The sequence below is a fragment of the Meriones unguiculatus genome, chromosome 11 (genome assembly GCF_030254825.1).
Source record: "Meriones unguiculatus strain TT.TT164.6M chromosome 11, Bangor_MerUng_6.1, whole genome shotgun sequence".
In the NCBI taxonomy this organism is placed as follows: Eukaryota; Metazoa; Chordata; class Mammalia; order Rodentia; family Muridae; genus Meriones; species Meriones unguiculatus.
This window is the reverse complement of record NC_083359.1, coordinates 70,797,791-70,819,594: the sequence shown is the minus strand read 5'-3', so window position 1 is coordinate 70,819,594 and position 21,804 is coordinate 70,797,791.

Below are 21,804 nucleotides of genomic sequence, written 5' to 3'. Positions count from 1 at the left end.
TAGATAAGTAAAATATAGTTCAGTATATTTGTGAATACACTCTCACATACACACAATTCTTAAAAAAACAGTTAAAATCATTTCATATATTTTTAGATATTTTAAGAAATATTTTAGCATAAACTTTAATTAGGAAATACTTTTGTTAACCCTTTGTGATAATTTTCATCCATCTCTATTTTCTCCATGAGAGATGCTTTATCCTAGTATCCTTTGATTTAGAGTAAATGAACTGAATAAATGAAAGAATGACAAAAAAAAGTCTCCTTCCTTTCTGAATGTTCATTAATAACAGAGGGACAGCATTGTGAATAATTTTGTGCTTTTATTCATTTTATGAGTATATTTTCAGGCATACCATGCTGCTTGTTAATGGACAGCTTCCTCCAATGAGTCAATTTCACTTTATTGCTAGCTCTGTCATAGATTTCTTTCCCCCAAAGCACAGAGTGCACAAATATGCCTGAACATAATTGCTTGTCCCTCCATTTGTCCTATTTCTGTAGCTCAGGTGGAAGTTGATACTCTGGGTCACCAGAGGCTCCTCTCGTGTGTTCCGAGTGAAAATAATGATGGCTGGTGTCTAATCATTTCTTGCTCATTAGAATCCCTCGAGAAAGATGAGATCAAAAGTCTCCCTTTAACTTCAAACCCACAATAAAAGCCTCATCTTGCTAAGCCATTTATGAGTGAATACACCACACTGTCATTCTGTGTCACATATGCATTCATGACAAATTGAATAAATCGCTTCTCTTTTTAACTGATCAACATTACAGTTTATAAAAGATAATAGGAAATATGAAACTTTTCCCCTGAGTCTCATCTATCATACAAACCAGAGTTAGATGGGCATAAATGCTATAGCTGTCATACTAGTGGGTAATAAAATTAAAGTAGGAATGTAAATTAGGGTGCAGTGTTTAGCACAAAAGGAAACCTTCTTAAAATTGAGAGATGGGGTGTGGATAGAAATGATGCCATCATTTAGGCTATTCCTTTAGACTTTATTTCATCCTTGTGTTCTTTTAGGTAACTTCTTTTGGGGGATGAATAATTTTTAATTACGTCCTAGTCATATCTGGAGAAAACATCCAAGGATTTCCTTCCAAAATTTCAGTGCAAGTCTTACACCTCTACTCATTTGAAGATGTGTGTAAATGTATGAACAAAATAGTAGGGATTCATATGCACTGCCTAGCTCAAGATTTTGTGGGGTATTTATGTGATACATTAAATCTCCTCTACTAAGAGGGCCTCTGAAAGACTCTACCTAGCAGGGTATCAAAGCAGATGCGGAGACTCATAACCAAACCTTCGGCAGAGTGCAGGGAATCATACGATAAAAGGGGGAGTTAATATGACCGGGAGAGGACAGGAGCGCCACAAGGATAAAATATATCAGGGCACTGGGGCCCTCTATGAGACTCTTTCTCCAACCAACGACCATGTATGGATATAACCTAGAACCCCTGCTCAGACGTAGCCCATGGCAGCTCAGCATCCAAGAGGGTTGCCCTACTAAGGGGAACAGGTACTATTTCTGACATGAACTCAATGACTAGCTCTTTGACCCCCCCACCCCGAGGGAGGAGCAGCCTTACTAGGCCACAAAGGAGGACATTGCAGCCAGTCCTGAAGATACCTGATAAGCTGGGTCAGATAGAAGGGGAGGAGGCCCTCCCCTATCAATGGACTTGGAAAAGGGCAGGGAGGAAATGAGGGAGGAAGGGTGGGGTTGGGAGGGAATGAGGGAGGGGCTACAACTGGGATACAAAGTTTATAAACTGTGATTAATATAAAAAATAAAAATTAATTATAAAAAAGAAATATGAAAAATTATGAAGATTACTATTACATTCAGTTTTAACAGAAAAAACTTTATATTATATTAAATTGTTCATTTATGATTTAGCTTATATATAGTATATATTAGTTTTCGAAAGTGTTAAAGATTTAAAAAATAATTCATGAGTAATATTGTATTGCACATTTGCTAGTGTTCATATAGCTGCCTATTAAAATCCCTGGTAAATAACTTTGAGTTGTAATTCTCCCTCGCTGCTCAAATTTCTCATGAAGTATTTTTTACCCAGATACTTCTTGTTTTCTCACATTTGCAAGTGTTATTCAGGTCTTTCTTTCTTTTTTTTTTATTAGCATGAGGGCAACTGCATCCTATGCATAAGAGAACATAATTGTGGCACAGTGAACTTTTTCATGTCATGAATATGTATGTATATTGTAAATTTCACTTTAATTAATACAGTCTGTGACTTCCCATTCTAATCTTAGTTTAGAGCTATTGGAGTCTTCCTCTTAGAGAACAAATGACTGCTTGTCTTTGATCTGTGGTATCAGGTTATAAAATGATAAACTTACTGAAAAGTCTGAATAAAAATACCAGAGTTATAAAAGGGGCTGGAGATATATATCTTTATATAATATGTATGTAAGTATGTATAAATATGCATATATATGTATATATGTAGCTGAGGCAATGAAATTAAAAATAATTGCTTTAGTTTTGAATTGCTGTGAAACACGACACTCCAAATTTAGTCATGTAAAGCCAAAATTTGTTACTAGTTATGATTCTGTGATTGAACTGCTTTTATTCTCTAAGTTCTCTCTTTTAACCTTTTAAGAAGTTACAGGTAGATAGCAACTGGCACTGAAGTCATCTGAAAGATACCAAAGCTGACCAATGACACATTCTGTTTGCAGGACCAACTAAAATTAACCTGTAAGCACTAAAGGATTCCTGTAGCATAGATGGCTAGAATTCTGACATAAAATTTTAGGGCTCAAAAAATGGAGTTAGACACTTCTAGAACTCATGGACAATATATTCCTCACTGGGATACTTTTATTTCAAACTACTGATTAAGTAAGCCATTAGGCCAGCTGAGATACCTGGGGAGGAATAAAGAGTCTACCTATTAATCAGGAAGATATAAAAGCCCACATTAATTTATTATATTAGTAATTTGACGAGATAGACAAAACTGACAAACTGTACTATATCTCGGACAGCTAATATATTTCAGATTGCTCACAATGTTAAGACATAATAACAGTTATTGAAAATTCCATAAATTTGTATGGGTTTGCTACATAAATTTGTGTTGGTTTTCTACACGTTACAGACGATTGAGAGTGGAATGTTTAAAAGAAGTATCACTTGTCCCTTATTCATTTTGCGAGTGAACACAGAACCTTTCTAGACAACTAGAGCATCCATTCAATGAGAAACAGTGACTAGTGGCACACAATGGAGGCACAGGTACATACAACTCTTCCTCATGGAGGCTCATTTTATTTTTCCTTATTACTTTTTATTTAAATTTATATTTAAAAATCTATTCATCTTACACTCTGATTGCAGCCCCCTCCGTCGTCTCATGCTGCTCTCATCCTTTCTCTTCCACCCTATTTACCCCTCCCTTAGTCAGATGGTAGAGAAAGAGGATTCCCAGTCTATCAAACCTTCTACCTCTGTGGCCTGATAAGGCCACCCTGCCAAGGGAAAGTGATGGAGGAGCAGGCATCAGAATCCATGTCAGACAGGCCCTGCTCTTCTTATTAGAGGGCCATGTGGAGACTGAGCTGCCTATTGCCTCCGCTTCCCTGAGTGCTGGGATGACAGGAGTGTGCCGCCATGCCCAGTACTCAAGCAAAATCTTAAAAACAATGTTAACATTTATGAGGTTTGTAAAAACACTAGGAAAGTCTTGTTCACACATATGGTGCAAATTTACTTGAACAAACATTGGTTATTGTGATGGCTATTCTTGGTTGTCAAGTTGACTTCAACTGCAGTGAACTAACACACACACACACACACACACGCACACAAACACATACACCAAAAAATGGAGGACATACCTGTGAGGGATTTTTGCTTAATCTGAAGTGGAAGGTCCACTTTCAAACCTGGATCTTTGAGGTAGAAAGACACACCTTTAGTTCAAAACATTTGATCGGGAAAAACCCACCTCTGAATGGGCCACACCTTCTTCTATACAAGCCTATACAAGGAGACAGATAAAGGAAGTTTTGCTCTTTGCCTGCTTGTTCTAGACCTTCTTGGGAATCAATACATCCACTGGCATTAGAGCACACTTCTTTGGGATTCCAGAGTATACTGAAGGCCAGATGAGACATTCAGTCTTGTGAACTTAGAAGCTACTGGATTCTTGGACTCTCCATTCACAACAGCCATTGTTGGACCACTGCCTATAAGTCATTCTATAAATCCCATATAGATGTGGAGAGACACAGAAAAAGAGAGAAACAGAGATACAGAGAGAGACGAGACAGAAAGACACAGAGAGACAGAGAGACGAGGAGATTCATTCTATAAATTCTGTTAATTCTGGAGTACTCTGACCAATACTTATGCTTCCTTTCTTCTGCATAGTTTCTATATTCTTTCTTTTTCTCTCTCTCTCTCTTTCTCTCTCTCTCTCTAATTTCTTATATTTTCTTAAGACTATCATATATGAACACTATGTTTATGACATAATGTTGAGGTGAAATCAACTTCTATTGGGTAGTTTACCATACGCAGGAAATTAATGATGGGTATTCATTTTGTCTACTTTAAAGAGCAAGTGGAGTTTTGAGTTAAAATACCCTATTTGACATGAGCCAGTCATAAAAGGGACCAAGATATTGGACACATGGAAATGAGGTAACGCCTTTTCCCCAAGCCAGATTTGGAAATGCAAAGCGTGGTGCTTTATGAATGATCGACCAGTGTGTACAAAATCCAGCAAGTGCAGTTTCTTCCTCTGAATGTTCACCAATAGACACATCCAACTGAGACCAACTATTCCTCCTTTACAGTGTTATTTGGAATAATAATAATAATAAAGCTGACTTTATGAGCTGTTAAAGTGATTGATGCCTTTCCATCAGAATGAACCCCATCCACCTAACCTAAGCTTTTCTGGACATGTGTCAGTTATTCCTTCTTCAGTCCTTCAGAGCGCTAGTTGGGTTTCTAGACTGAAGTCCCGCAGTATTCAGTGGTCTACAAAGTTGGTTACTACAGGAGGGTCTTTGAAGCATACCATTTCAGGGTGCATCATAATCTCTTGCAATGGAGCTAGTTCTAGAAGTCCAACTTGACAGGAAGTACCATTTTTGTTTGTGTACTTTTCAGTGAGTCTGATAACAATCAGACTTTTAACATTACTTTTAGACTGAAGACAGAACAATTGTTGAAGAGGTTTATATTTTTGCATTATTAAGCATTTTATGCAATACATTGTTACATAGAATTCAATTGTTGACAGTAAAATATGTTTTGTGAATCAATATGACTGGAAACACAAAACAATAACTTTTTGTATAGAACTGAACATGCTATAGAGGAAATAGCTTATTCTCGATGAGAACAGAGCATGTACACACCTCTAACACATTACAAGGTTATCTCCTGTTCTCTGAAAGAATGTTCCTAGTCAGTCTAAATTAGTTCTTCCAATCAGGCAACTGATGAGGCAATTTTTACCTCACTTGAATTTCCTGCACAGCTATAAAGAAGGAATAAAACATAATTAGAAAGCCTAAAAGAAAATTTGCAACCATTTCGACTTTCCTTTTATGTTTCCCTCTCTTCATTTAGCTGCAGAAGATAATAGTTTGGTAGTGAATTTATGGAATCCCTATTTAAAAATAGATGTAAATCTCCACAAATAATTTTAATTTTATGTAAATATCTCTAATATTAAACTATTTTAATCAGTAAGATTTTTTTCTTGTAAGATCTGTATATTAGAATCTAAGCTAATTTCTTGTAATTTTACCTATGCTACAGTTGATTGCAAGTAATCTATCAGAAATTCTGATTAGCAATTATAAATGTATTTGGTTAATAAAAGTGATAAATTATTATTAAAAACAAATATAGTTTATTTGAAAGGAAAATATATTCTCCAAATTCTTGAGTCATAGAGAACAGGATCTCTGTCCATTGACTTATTTATTTATTTTAATATTTGTTACAGTTTATAGACTTTGTATTCCAGCTATAGCCCCTCCATTATTCCCTCTCAACCCCACCCTTCTTCCCTCATCTCCTCCCTGCCCCTTTCAAAGTCCACTGATAGGGAAGATCTTCCTCCCCTTCCATCTGACCCTAGCTTATCAGGTATCTTCAGGACTGGCTGCCATGTCCTCCTCTGTGGCCTAGCAGCCTGTTCACCCCTAAGGAAGGGGGGGGGAGGTCAAAGAGCCAGTCACTGAGTTCATGTCAGAAATAGTCCCTGTTCCTCTCACTAGAGCACCCACTTGGATACTGAGCTACCATGGACTACCTCCGAGTAGGGATTCTAGGTTATAGCCATACATGGTCATTGGTTGGAGATACAGTCTCATAAAAGACCCTGGTGCCCAGATATATTTTGTCCTTGTGGAACTCCTGTCCTATCCAGGTCATATTACCTCCCCCTTTTATCTTATGATTCCCTGCACTCTGCCAAAGGTTTAGTTATGAATCTGAGTATCTGCTTTGATACACTGGTATGCAGAGTCTTTCAGAAGCCCTCTGTGGTAGGCTCCTGTCTTATTATTTGTTTTCTCCTTCATCCAATGTCCATCCCCTTTGTCTTTCTAAGTAAGGATTGATCATCTTACTGCCAGGTCCTCTTTCTTGTTTATCTTCTTTAGGTGTATAAATTTCAGTTTGTTTATCATATCTTATAGGTCTATATAAGTGAGCATATACCATGTATGTCTTCTCCTTCTGGGATACCTCACTCAGAATGATCTTTTTAGATCCCACCAATTGCCTGCAGATTTCATGATTTCCTTGTTTTTAATTGCTGAGTAGTATTCCATTGTGTAAAAGTACCACAATTTCTGTATCCATTCCTCTGTTGATGGACATCTGGGTTCTGGCTATTACGAATAAAGCTGCTACAAACATGGTTCAGCAGGTGTCCTTGTTGTGTACTTGAACATCTTTTGGATATATGCCTAGAAGTAGCTGTCCTTTGATTGACAAAAATATTAAGGCCTGGTGATCTCAAGTTGATTACATATATATATATAATATTAGTAGTATTTTGGTAACATGAATTCTGAAGTAATTAGTTGTAATTAGTTTTTCCTTCAAGGTTTTAAAATATCTAGCTTGATCTTCTGTCCATCTGATTAGTTGGTTGATTAATTTTTTTATGTCAGTAGTCTGACCTAAGTTAACTCACCAGAAGTGCACAATGGGGAGTAACAGGTGAGGGCCCTCTTGACCATTTGCACAAATTACTGCCTCACACTTACCTCTAGAAGGAGGAGTCACTTTGTTCCTGGGCGTAGGAACCAGAGCAGAAGCAAACAAATAAAAATAAGCAATGAAAGAGAGATACTCTAAGAAAGGCTACAAGGTTTGGTGAACAGAAAAAGAAGTTGTGATTAGACTGACATGAAAAGGAGCCACAGAGGAGAAGCACTTAAATGTTCCCAAGAGGCTGTGAAATGAATGACCAGATAAATAACTTATGGACAATATAGTCCGGTATTCTTAATATTTTCCTGCAAGTAACAATACTGCCTGATCTTTTTTATTAAAATCATACTACAATTTATAGTCACTGATTTTTAGGCTTTACTATGCTTATCTTTAATTTCCATTTTCTATATGATTTATGGATTAAAATTCAATATGGACTTTGAACTTCATTAATCAGAGCATGAGTGTAACTTAGATACCCTAGAAAAGGTTGAAATATAAAAAAGAGGCAAGAATAGAAATTAAAAATAATTTAAAAGACTCTCAACTCCAACCCAACATTTTGGAAGAACTTATTCAAGTCATTACAACAGTATCATTCACCTCGCTTTTCTCTCCTTCCCACCTCTTCTTTTGCTTTCCTCCTGTTTCTCCTACTTAAACATTGAGATTTTTTATTTCCCAGGCTGCAAGCTCAGACAAAAATTACTTATTCTAAACTTCAAATATATCACAGCTGAATATAGCTCAGGGACTTCAGGCTCTAATCATAACAGTTTCCTTGGGAAATGTTGCTTAGTTACAACCTTTTTCTTTTTAGCACCATCATCAACAAAATCCTCAAGTTGGGGATGCTTGAATTTCACAGATCTCTAGACTATGTACCTGCACTGTTTTTACTCCTCATCCAAATAAAAATTGAATTAGTCTACTAAATTATCCTCGCTTATTAGCCCAGTGATGGCTGTACTCTTAAATACCTGTGGAGAAAATTAATGAGCTTTTGCAGACCACTAAAATTACACACATTTTTGGAAAATAATGTGTTTAGCCATAGGCATGATGGATTGATAAAGCATATTGTTATATTTTCTTTTTTCAGAAAAAATTATATGAAGAAGAGCAGATATCATTTATTTGTGATTTTTAGATTTTTAGATTTAATCCTGAATTTTTATACCATTAGTCTTGAGAAAGAGATACTATGAGAGGGGTGCAATGAGACTTCAAAAATTTTCACCCATAGAATTCTATTTATTAAGTGTATTTTATGCATGGATTTTATGATGGAGCCTGTAATCATGATGGAGGACTTGATCGTTAACCCTCAAATAGCTTCTCAAATCTTCATATTTGCCAAAGTGCAAATGTATTCAGATAGATACATGTGTATACATGTGAAAATCATTTTAAGTATATGTGAAGCCTGAAGTGGAGAAATCACAAATTGCATGGAATTTGATTGGTGCAAATTTTCCACGTAGAAAATAAATTCCTTGTAGTGTGTGAGATTACTTACATTTTATTAAATGGAGGGATTTTCAAAGATTTATTGATGTATGTTGGAGTGAATTCACTTTCTCTTGACCAGATTCTAATTAAATACATAGTAGTATTTTATTTTTTAACTTTAATTAATTACACTTTATTCATTTTGTATCCTCCCATAAGCCCCTCCCTCCTCCCTTCCTGATTCCACCCTTCCCCCTTCTTCATGCATGCCCCTCCCCAAGTCCACTGATAGGGGAAGTCCTCCTTCCTTCCTTCTGATCTTACTCTATCAGATCACATCAGGAGTGGCTGCATTGTCATCTTCAGTGGCCTGGTAAGGCTGTTCCCCCCTCAGGGGGGCCAATCAGATTATGTCTTTTTACAGATGACAGAATGTTGGAACAGAACTCCACAGACACATCACTCAGACATATTTTTCTAATATGTTCATATCTTTACCTTCAGATAACATTAAATAACTGTTAGATACAACTTTTATCTAACAAAGTTTTAGCATTCTTACCCTTCTCTTTCTCTTTGAACAGTTTTGCAGTTCTACTTTAGGGGCTAGAATGCAGTGCATTGTATGACTAGTTCCATGGAAAGCAATGGATCACCATGTTTCTTTTAGAGGTGAATTATCTTCCATTCTACAGCCAAAGGGTGGATACGTTGTCAAGGGTGCAACTGGAGAAGCGCAACCAGAAGGCAGATATTAGAAGACCACATTAGGAGGCATCTTTATCACTTGTGGTAAATGCCTGTGCAGTTGAGAGCAGGCTAGAGCCCCTGGGCTTTGTGCATTGCTGTTACCACTAGATCCTTTGTTTATGAAGACCACTTGAAAATATTTTGGCAGCTAGATCAGCGTGAAATAATTTTCTAAGTTAACACTTTCGTCATCATGTATTAGGAATCTATTTATCTTAAATTATTATTCATAAGCCATTTTGAAAAATGGTCAAATTGAAATAATCTTTAGTAAAAATAAAAGAAATGAACTTAACAGTCGAGGAAGCAATCTTAGAATTTCAGTCTGAGCAAGCAGAGAGTCAGATCCATAGTAAATGCTTTGAGAAAGTAGAGTTTGCTTAAGAATAATAAATTGTTTGTTGTCTTGGGTTTTGTTTTTACATGTTTAATTCTTGTAATTTGTTGGATGGTTGTTGCATTAATTAGCTAGCAACTTCATCCACGTGTGAATATCTTTGGTGTAGTTCGAAGTAAGTTGTAAAGTAATTGTATCTTAAATTTGTTTTCTTTCTAAAGTCAAAGTATGTCATTTCTAGTTAATATTAAAACTGTCCAATTAGTCTCCTGTCTGGTATTATCACCTGGCTGAATTCTCATTCTTAGACTGTTTTATAGTAGAGTAGAGTCATATATACATACCTAATAGCTGTTGATTAAATATTTGTTGATTAATGACAGAGGCTGCATAGAAGAGTTTTAATGAACCCTTAGTACATTAGATTAATAAATCATGACAGTACTACTAATGTTGGCCCAGCTCTGCTGCTTGGCTCTAATTTCATACACACCAATAATCTTTAGCTAGTTTTAAGTTCAATGCAAGACAAAGAAGATTAGCCATAAAGTTATAAATTATAAATAATACAACTGTTCTAGTAAATGGCCACAATTTACACTGTTCATGGGTTCCTGTACAAGCTTCGAAAGACTGTTTTGGGTTTAGAGAAAAAAATCATTAGCACTCACCCATGACATTTTGGAATATAATTAATTCTTCTTCACTCATGAACACCCCTTTTACAAACAAGGCAAACTATTAATCACACTTGTGGGAAGATTCACTAGAAGTGCTTTTCCTAAAGGACATGGTAGCGTTCTAATTGACCAGTAATTTTGCTTTTGCGTCATTTTTGATTCCTTTTTCTTTGGAATATATGACAGTCAAACCAGGGAAAAAATTTTCTGAACCCTTACTATGTTATTTCCAGTTTAAAAACTAAAACAAATTTTTTTCTGATTTTTTTCATGACCATAATTTTGGTTGATAATGCTTGAATCTTATTTCACTTCTCGTTGATGATCAAAGTGAAAATTTTCTGGACAAATGCCACTTTGAACTGCTATTTATGCTTGAAATTTTTTCTGAAGTGATCTGATTCACTTTGGGGGTCTTGTGGGGAAGGTGATTTATGTGATGCTGTATGATCATAGACCTGCTCTCTTTTCCTTGAGGCCTTGTTATAGAAGGAGTGCTACCTTCACACTGAGTGAAACTAGGCTAAGGGAGGAGCAGCCTTGCTAGGCCACAGAAGAGGACACTGCAGCCAGTCCTGAAGAAACCTGATAAACTAGGGTCAGATGGAAGGGAAGGAGGACCTCTCCTACAGTGGACTTAGAAAGGGGCAGGGAGAAGAATAAGGAGGGAGATTGGGATTGGGAGGGAATGAGGGAGCAGGTTACAGTTGGGATACAAATTTAATAAACTGTAACTAATATTTTAAAAAAATGGAAAAAAAAGAAAGAAACTAGTCAGATTATCAGGAGAGCCCTAATCCACCGAGTCTTGATAAGTTATACACACTGCATTCCTTTCCTGTGCCTTACAGAGTAGTTAGAAAAAAAATGTGGTTTTGATAATTACAACCTTGTGAGATGCAGACACCGAGGAAACAATTCAAAAAGGAAAACAAAGCAACAAAAACACTGGTAGGCCAGCTGGGCTACCATCATGCTGTAATAAAAACAGCGGAGCAGAATGAGCAAAAGCGAGTTTAGGTCTTGACCTTAATTTTCAGTCTTTAATGTGAAGAGACATGGCAAAGGGACCTGAGAGAGAAGCAATGAAATTACAGGAAAACAAGGAAAAATGTGTCATGGGGGAAAAAAGCAAATAAGAACATTGTATTTTCAGGGATAATAAGCTGGCCGTTCACAAAAACAGTGCTTGAAGAACCAGAATGATGACTGTAGCAGCACAGCACTTTGTAAACAACAGCACGGTGTCTTCTGTGCTGTCAGTGACTGAGACTGGCGGCAAGCTTGGATGAAGAAGACTATCGGTTTCTCAGAGAGGTGGCAGTTTCTTAAGATATTCCTGCAGAGTGATAGTGTTTTGAGTCCAGAATGATCCTCGGCAGTAGGATACGCAGAATCCCATCCAAAGGTTGTTTTCTGAGTTGCTCTGGTTTTGCATGAGACACCACTTGCTGCTGAGTCCAGGAAACTCTTGTCTTTTGGGATAATGGAGCTAGCTAGCAATGGCTCAGCAAGCCACTTTGACCTATCTTCATCTGACAGGCGTGTCTGCTAATTACAGAAACCTCTCTAAAGATAATCATGGATCTTTTAGTATTGACTTTCTCTGTCTCTTTTTCTACCTCTATTTCTCCCTCCCTCAATCCCTCCCTCCATTCCTTTCAATATTTATTACTTTACAGAAGTAGGACACAGACCCATACAGACACAAACACTCACACTTTCTTCTTCTTCCTTCTTATTCTTCTGTTTTGTAGATTTTGTTGTCTTCTATACTGTCTGTTTATGTATTCAGTATGCTAATAACTTGACCTAGAAAACAAGATATCTACTATTCTCTGTGGAAACTTCGTACTTCTCAGGTAAAACAATCCATGTGCTCAAGGCACAAGCTGATCATATGCTAGAGGATATGGAAAACAAAAAGTACCATACCCAAACTCAAATCCAACATAAAGTCGATTGTTATAAACTGACTTGGAAGAGGAAATGATACAAAACTAAGAGGTGCAGGACTGAAATTTTTGTACGTGGGGAAGGTGGGCACTGTCTCTCCAGGAGGAGAACAGGATATCAGAGAAGAAAGTATGTCTGAAGATCTAGAAAACTGTTGGGCACTTGAGTCACAAGGAGAGTCTATACTGATCTGCATTGAGCAGAAGAAAATGGAGAGTCGCTAGGTACAGAATCCAACTCCACTGTGTATACACCTTTACATTGTATCTGAAAGACATGAGAGAAGTCCTGTGTTTAAGTGATTATTGCATTTGCATGAGAATTGTCCTCCACAGGCAGATGGCTTGAAAACTGGGTCCCTTCTTGGTAGTATCTATGGGTTTTGAAAGATGTGTTACCTTTAGCAGCTATAACTTTGCAAGAAAAAATAGGACTCTGGGAAGTGGGCTTGAAGATGTTACATCCTGTTACAGTTTTGATAACATTCTGCTTCCTGGTCCACAGGGATGTGAGCAAGTATCTTTACACCCCATCACATGACTTTTCCTCCATGGTGAACTCTATTTATACAAACCACAGCCACCCCCAATACACATTCCCTTCCTTAAGTTTCTTCTTTTGAGGTACTTGGTCTGAGCAATAAATCAGTTGCCAATATCGAGAGGAAACAGATGCATAATTGTTAACGACTGCTACTGCTAACACTTAAGTGTTTTAAAGATTAGACAGCACAAACCAAAACAAAGTTAAGTAGATAGGACAGTGTTTTCTAGTTCGTTTTGAAGATCATTCACAGTAGTAACTGCATTGTACATAAATAAACATAGGTAGCCGTGTAACTAAATTCTTAATTAACTCCCCCTGAGGGGGGGAAGCAGCATTACCAGTCCACAGAAGAGGACAAGGCAACCACTCCTGATGAGAACTAATTGACTAGGATCAGAAGGAAGGAAAAGAAGTCCTCCCCTATCAGTGGACTTGGGGAGGGGCATGCATGCAGAGGGTGGAGGAAGGGAGGGATTGGGATGGGAGGAGGAAGGAAACCACGGAGGGGGGGATACAAAGTGAGTAAAGTGTAATTGATAAAGAAAAATAAAATAAAAAAATAAGGAAAAAAGATAGAAAAAAAGAAAATCTTAAATTTGTGTAACTTTTTCTTTTTTTTAATTTGATTTTTTGTTATAGTTTCTATGGGAATATGAGTACATGTAAGAGGATCAGATCCACCATCGCATATGCTCAGAGACCAGGAAACAACTTTATGTGAGTCAGTATTCTCCTCCTGCCTCTATGTGAATGCCAGAAATTGAACTCGAGTTACCAAGCTGGCACAGAGAGAACGTTTACCCTCGGAGTCATCTTACCTTCACCCTTCATGCTTTCCCTCTTCTATAAGTTATTGGTTTGCTTTTATTTCTTTCACATAATTTATTGTTTTGCTTTCTTTCATTAAAAAATACTGATCCATAAATTGATGCTGTAAATTATCATGAGGACTAAGAGATGGTTTCATTTATGAACATAAATGTTATATATTTGGATGCTAATACAGGTGCAGGCAAATGGCCAGGCTGAAAATTTATTTGTGAATTAGAATCAGCAGGTCTTGCTATATTTTAAAGGTATGGACCTTTAAAAACATTCTCTGCACTTTTTTTATTTTTTTTACATATGCTACTGTGTAGATGACTATATAACTTGTTGCCTAAAGAACATCAGACAAGGAACTCATCAGACTCGACTTCAACCCATCTGTTGGTTGGAGCTGCTTGGAGGCCTCTTGAGTGGTTAGTTGCACATGCCAGGAATGGGATTTGAGAATTTCCATCCTGATTACAGATATTGAGCTCATGGAGACAGATACCACAATCTAAGTTGTTGTGTTTTAGGAGAGAAGAGTCTATGGCACACCATTTAATTTTGTGCTATTTGACATTTAGACAGAAAAGAATTAGATAGATGATTAACAACAGAAAAGGTACAGAAACATGTGAAATATGAAGACAACAGCACGAAATTTGCATGGAGTCCACATCTTTTTTTAAAGAATTCATTTCATTTAGATGTCTTATTTATTCTTTTAACTTCTTATTTTTTGTTGACTTTACATCCTGGTTGTATTCCCACCCCTCTTCCCTTTCCCCTCCCTCCTCTCCTATGCCTAAGAGAAGAAAAGCTCCTCTTTCTAGTCACCTCAGTTCATGAAGTTGCGTCAGGACTGATCACGTCTTCCTCCCCTGTGGGTTAGCAAGGCAGTCCCGCCAGGGGGAAGTGATCATAGAGCTGGCCAGTGAATCTTTCCCAATTCAGTCCCTAATTATCTCACTCGAGGAGCCACAGGAAGCCCATGCTGCTCCCTGCCACATCTTTGTAGGGGTCTAGGTCCAGTTCACGTATGGTCCTTGGAAGTCCACATCTTAACAAGAAGAGAGAAAGCAAGAGAACAATCTGTTAAAAATTTGTGGGACTTGTTGACCAGTGACCATAATTAGGGCAGGAAGAGTGGGTTAGTCAGACTTGAATGAATCTAGAGTCAGCAGGAAACATAAATATATAGGTGATTATTCAAATTGTTTTTACTTTTATTTTTTGCTGTGAAGAAAGATAATGGAGATAATTAGGACAGAGAAATGGTCTTTATTTTCAAATTTTCATTGTTTATTTTTAAGAAACATATTTGTAAACTGCTTATTACTTCCTTGAGGTTTATTTAACACACATTCTGCAAGCAAACTGAAATTTAAATATTTCTTAGGGAAACTTACTCTATAGAAAGTTTATGGTTTCTTTTTTCAAGAAAAACCTAGAAAAGAAAAATTCCAGAAATGTGCATCAATAATTTCACTGAGGAGTAATTATTACTTATATTTTATTCATCTTCAGCTTTCATATGGAAACATTTTAGTGCAATTATAATGATAATATTCATTATTGTCATTATTTTCATAGTTAAATGTTCTCAAGCATTTCTAAGTTGTTTTAGAATGTATAAAACAATTTTACTTATTACATACTTGCAATTTCCATGTAGCATACACTAATTAGTCCTTCTCTCTAACAGCTATATTTTATGTTTTTTCTACATAACTTGAAAGCAATTTTTTAATCAGACCTATAGGAACTAGGTTCACATAAATCAAAATGTATAAGATTTATAAGGCTAAATTTTGAAAGGCTTCCCCCTTCTTGGATCTCAGCCACAACCTTTATGTTATCTAAATCAGTGTCCAGTCTCAGCCCTTGGCATTGAACTATGAGATGGTCACATCCCTAATTTTCATTCCCATTCCCTGCATGGTTCATGCTTTCTTCATCAGAGTGCTTGCAGTGCTTTGCCCTAGGCTTTGGATGCTTTGACTAATGCCCATATTCCTTAAGGCACCCCTGATAAAGGGTGATGGTTTTAGCTGCTACACTAGTGTTGCTACTCAACCATGATTAAGCTGATGGCTATCAATTCTGTTCTACTAAAAAAGCTGGAAACATTCACAGAACCCCATTCAGTGTAGATGCTTAGTCAAGCCACAATGGGGGATATTGATGCTTAAAATAGGAAAAGGGGGAAAAACTGTTAGAATACACCAACATTTATGGTTAACTCATTTAAAATAGGAAGTCTCTTCATTAATATTAGATTTATTTTCTTGATAACTGTCTCCTTTCTAAAATACACTTTAAACATGTTCCTCTGACTGAATGGAAGGAAAACAAAAGATCACTCAAAGATCTGGATCCACCCAAACCAACCATTAAAGCCAGCAAAGATGTACCACTGAGGTGCAAACTTAGGAACTGTGACCTCCACTTGTTACTCTTTTCCAGAAACTCAGTTGTTGTTCTGTTGTGGTATGGCAGCCAGTTGCTTTCTTCTTCATTCTTGATTGTCTCTAAGAACTCTACCATGTTTGTAGAAAGGGAAGCAGGAACAGCTTTCAGTGCCTTAGAATCATAATCAATACATTTCATTACATGTCACAAACAACAACAAAAACAAAGAAACAACAACAACAAAAACTAACATACAAAGGAAGCCATAGAAATAGAAACTTCGGACATGCATTGCAAGTGTCTATTTAGCGGTTTCTCTTTCTGTCTAGGGTTCACACCCTAAGAAATGTTACTTCAGAAGACTAATGATTTTACAATAGATTAAAGCTGACAAAATCTAAATGAGTACTGTGAGTTGAATATGACTTCTTTTGAGACCCATGAATTTAAATAATATATTTAAGTATTTCAGTCTTTATTGGCTGGTCATATATAATTTACGGACATTTCTTGAAATACTTTTTAAGGAAGTACTTGACTCAGATATCAAAAAGACACTGTTCAAAAGGCCCTGATCACTAAATTCAAATATTTAAGAACCTGAGAAGTTGTTGGACATGGAATAGCTAGGCATGTCTTCAGCTTCACAAGGATGCTGAGGCACAGGATCCTTTAATGTAGAATTATTTTACCTTGGTCTCCAGAGTTCTCAGATTAGGCAGCCAACCCTCTCTAAACGTTACAATCAATCCATAGATGAACTCTTAAAGAAAATGAATGTTCCCCAATCCATAAAGATTGATGATTCCTCTGAAAGAATGGCATATAATTTGTGACAGAACAAGATTTCTTGTCTGTCCTGGGAGCCACTGACTGCAGTCACATTGCCACTCAAGTAGGGGTAGTTAATGATTTAATCTTTATTAATAGGATAAAAGATTCCGTTTGTTTAATATGCTGGTTATTTGTGATGCTAAATGCAACATAATTGATGTAATTTAAAAGTTCCAGGGATAATGTCATGATTTATTCATCTGTAAACAATCTGGCACCTTTCTTTTTATTGAGGCAGGCAAAATTTTTTACTAGCTGAAATGTGGGTAGGAACATTTATGACAACAATTATCATTTAAAAATGTAATGCAGAATGAGAGATAAATGTCCTGTAGGGCATTTTGCATTCACTGGAAGGTCTTCAGCACTGTAATTCAGAATGATCCATTGTCTCTCTATGAAAGAAACACCAGGGCAGCATAAGTAGCTTTGTGTCTCTGGGATGAATACATTTTAGAATTTCATGAAGGAAGGTTTTCAGTATATTGCAAGGGTCAATTTCTTGAGAGCTTTTCTGCCCTTATGCAACTATTCATTCATGGAAACATTTATTCACCCATTCAGCAAATACCATGGAGTGCCTTCTAAAGGATGGTTGCCTCAGCAGCAAATGAGGATATGTATATTGATAGCTTTTTTAAATAAAAAAAACCCCATGCAAGGTATTAAGACATATTTTAAGTAAAATGTCATGACATATTTTTAAAAATGATACTTGAAACAATGGGGGGGTGACATTTGATAAAATTAGGACTAGAAGAGGAACTATAGCATCTTGCTTAGCATTGTTTGCTAGGGTGTCCTCATGATTATCTTACAATAAAAGAATGGGAGTTCTCTGAACACCTGTTGCGCAGTAAACTTCTGTAAAACTGTGGCGCAAAGCACTCTAACAAAGCAGAAATTTTCAGCAGACAAGGTAGTGAACTTTTCAATGGGGTCGAGAGTATTACTTTTGGGGACTATACATGTGAAGAAATTTTGGAAGTGGAATGAAGTCATACAGAATGGTCATGGCTGTTGGACTCTCTGGGGGTAGATCAAAGCTATTTATTTTAGATGGAAAATAGTTTATAAGTTGTTTACAATGATGAACATTTTCTGGAAAATAATGTTATTTTCCAGGTAAGGTTACTGAAGCCTATAAACTCAATGCTCAGGAAGGAAGATGAGGCAGGAGGATTGTGCACATCTTTATATCAGCCTGGACTACAAGGTGCACTCTAAGCCAACCTGGGCTACAATGTGAGATCTTCCCTCAAAACAAACAAACAAAACAAACAAGAAAATATGTCTTAGGTGTGTAACTAGAAATACAGAAAATGTCACAGAATTGTCCAACAAGATTCAATGGTAGTTCAAGAGCCAGAATTTGACCCTGGGATGTTCAGCATCAGAGTTCCCAGCATGCTGAGTTCACTGTATTGCACTTTCCTGGGTTTACCAAAAAACACCCAGAGTAATGAAATAACACACATATTGGGGATCTATTGGATCCAACATTAACTAACAATAAGTAATATTGGTAATTAAGAATTTTAACAACTGCCTGCAGAAGTAATTTTTCTATGTTCTCCTTAGCTGTGAGTTTCTAAAGTGGACTGTTTGACTTCAAGAATAAAACTTGTATGAGTGGAAGAGAATGTGAACTTTTTAAAATGGGCATTTAGGAAAAGTGAGTTTTTATATTCAAATAGAGAATAGTATAGAACATGTTAATCAGCTCAAATAGCTCAAATTTAACTGTTTCTGATGCATTGGGCCAACTGGTATGAGTTTATGTCTAGACTCTCAGTATTAACCATCAACAGCACAAAAATCACTCTCTCCTTCTCTCTCTCCATCTCTTTCCCTCTCTGCCTCCGCATCTCTGATAACCGCCTGATACTCTCGTGTGTGTGTGTGTGTGTGTGTGTGTGTGTGTGTGTGTGTGTGTTTGGTGTGTGTGGTGTGTGTGTGTGTGTAGTGTGTATGTGTGTGTGGTGTGTGTGGTGTGTGTGGTGTGTGTGTATGTGTGGTGTGTGTGGTGTGTGTGGTGTGTGTGGTGTGTGGTATATATGTTTGTGTGCTGTGTGCAGTGTGTGTGGTATATGTTTGTGGTTTGTGTGGGTGTGGTGTGTGTGTGTGTGGTATGTGTAGTGTACATGTGGTGTGTGTGTGTGTGTGTGTGTATGTGTGTGTGTGTGTATGGTGTGTGTGCACACACATGATTGTGCCTGTACACATTTGGATTTCAGGAAATGAGAAAGAAAATGAGTCAGTATCCTAAGGGTTACTGAAGGGAAAGGCTGTGAAGCAGATGGATAACGAAGCCATTGGAATTTTAGGAATACATATTTACATAGTTTTGTACAGTTCCATAATAATCCAGATAAATTGCCAGGCCAGATGGTTGGTTTATCCAGCCATGCAGTGTTCCTTTTTGTATGCAAATGAAATGTCTACATATCACAAGAGCTTTGGGAAGAATCCAAAAAGCGAAACAACCAATTTGACCTAAAAGGTGATAAATTTGGGAGCCAGAGGCGGAGTATTTGTGGTTGACACTACTTACTGCCTTAGATATTTAATTTTAACAAATGGATATGAACTCTCTGGTCACATAACTACTCGATACTACATGCTGTTTTGTTTATTGCTCTTTTGCAAAATTAATTTGTAGATATGGCCAATAAAACTGAATTTTTCATCAAATTTTATGCTATTCAAACCATTTTAATTCTACTTTTTCAAAAGTTCATCACTGGCAGAAGTTAAGGAGGCTTAACTCGCATCCTGCCGTAGCTTCAGGAGAAATGTCCAGCCACCAAAAAAAAAAGGGAAGAAAGCAGACCTGGCCACCAACAATCCAAGGAGTTTTAAAGGTCATGATCTGTAAATACCTTGACCATCTTAGAGGTAGGGGTTTGAGTTAGTAGCTTGGCCATCATGAGTTATGGGTCAAGTACTTCTGACAACTCAGGACTGGGAAAGTAGGTTGTCAAGCCAAATGCAATTACGGCCTAAGCAACATTTGAAAGAATGTGAGAGAGAAACAATAATGTAGCATAAATTACAGGTAAGGGAATTCTTCAAGGAATGGCTACAGTAAAAGTCCTATGAATGAGATTCCAAGAAGCCTTCCAGGATGAGATAAGGGATCTACAAGGATGGATACAATTCTCCAATGATTTTGGTTAACTCTTTCATACTTGCTTCTAATATGTCTCCTAAGGCAAACATATGATCTATTCTTGCTTATTGTATAATTTCATCAGCCTGGCATCAATTAACAGTCAGACAAGTGACCCGAGCAAGACTCATCAAATTTTTTTCTCTGTATTGTCACTTGGACATAGACAGAATGGAGTTAGTATAGACATGGGTGTTGACAAACAGAAATGTTATGGTAGTAATCATCTTTTGTGTACAGAGAAAGCCTATTGGAGTGAGAGTCACATCTATTCCTTAAAGAAAAATGAAAGGAAACAAAAATCAGGAAAAAAGGGGGGGGATCTTTATTCTGGTCTAGCAGGTCTCTATTACATAGCACCTAATCAGCAAAGAGTACTTGAAATTATGTTTATAAAAAACAAAACAGAAAACAAGCAAACAAAAACTAATCACCTTGTCATAACCACTCTACCACCAGACATTCAATCATTTAATAGTGTTTGTATGTGTATATGGCTGTGTGTGTGTGTGTGTGTGTGTGTGTGTGTGTGTGTGTGTGTGCCTATTATGGACAAAGAGCCCTGATAAGAAAACAGGGCCTTAGTTTGACATAATATCATGTGTTAGTTTGCTTGCTGTTGCTATAATAAACACCATGACCAAAATCAATTTAAGGGGCAAAAGAAGGGTTTTTGTTTTGTTTTGTTTTTTTCAGCGTATACTTCCAGATACCAGTCCATCACCAAAGGAAATTAGGATGGGACTTTAAGGCAGAACTGTGAAGAGTGAAAGCTGCCTACTCTCTCTCTGGATGACTCAGCCAGGTCTCATGTAACTTAGAACTACATCCATAGGGATGGTATTGAAGGAGGGCTGGGCTTCAGTGCAGTGACTAGCAGTGAAGACAATACCTAACAGACATGTCCATTGGCAATTCTGATCCTAGAAACTCTCCAGTTGAGGTTTCTCTTCATAGGTGACATCATATTGTGTCCAGTTGACAATAAAAACTTACTAGAATGAAGCGTTGTATGCCTATAATGTTAGCACTTGAGCGCTGAAAGCAAGTGGACCTGAATTCAAAGTTACCCTTTGGTATATAGTGGATTTGAAGCCAGAATAGGTTTCATGAGATCCTTTCATAGACTCAATTCCTCTCCACTGCAATAAAAAAAGTAAAATGGTCCTTAAGAAGCCTAGTCATAGAGAGCTGTGGTCAAAAAGGGAAACTGAGAATTCAAAGATTTCCAAGTGCATTCTCTCTGAAAGATGGTGAGGTGTATCCGAGGAAAGAATGATGACACCAGAATGTGCATGCTTTTTAGAAAGTTAAGTCTCTCAGAGGACAACTCTTTCAGGCTCCTGTCTTCAAGTTTAGCAGAGCACCTTTCATAGGGTCAGGTGTTGGTACTCTCCAATAGAGCGGGTCTTTGGTTTAGCCAGGCATTGGTTGGGCGTTCCCTAAATCTCTGCTCTGTGTGCTCTGTCTTTATCACTGCGAATCTTGTAGACAGGATAAATTTGGGGTTGAAGTTTTTGTGAGTGGGCTGGAGTTCCTCTCCCTGCACTAGGAGGCTAATCTAGTTAGAAGGTGTCCTCAGAATAATGTGTCAAAGATATAAATATAGAGAGCC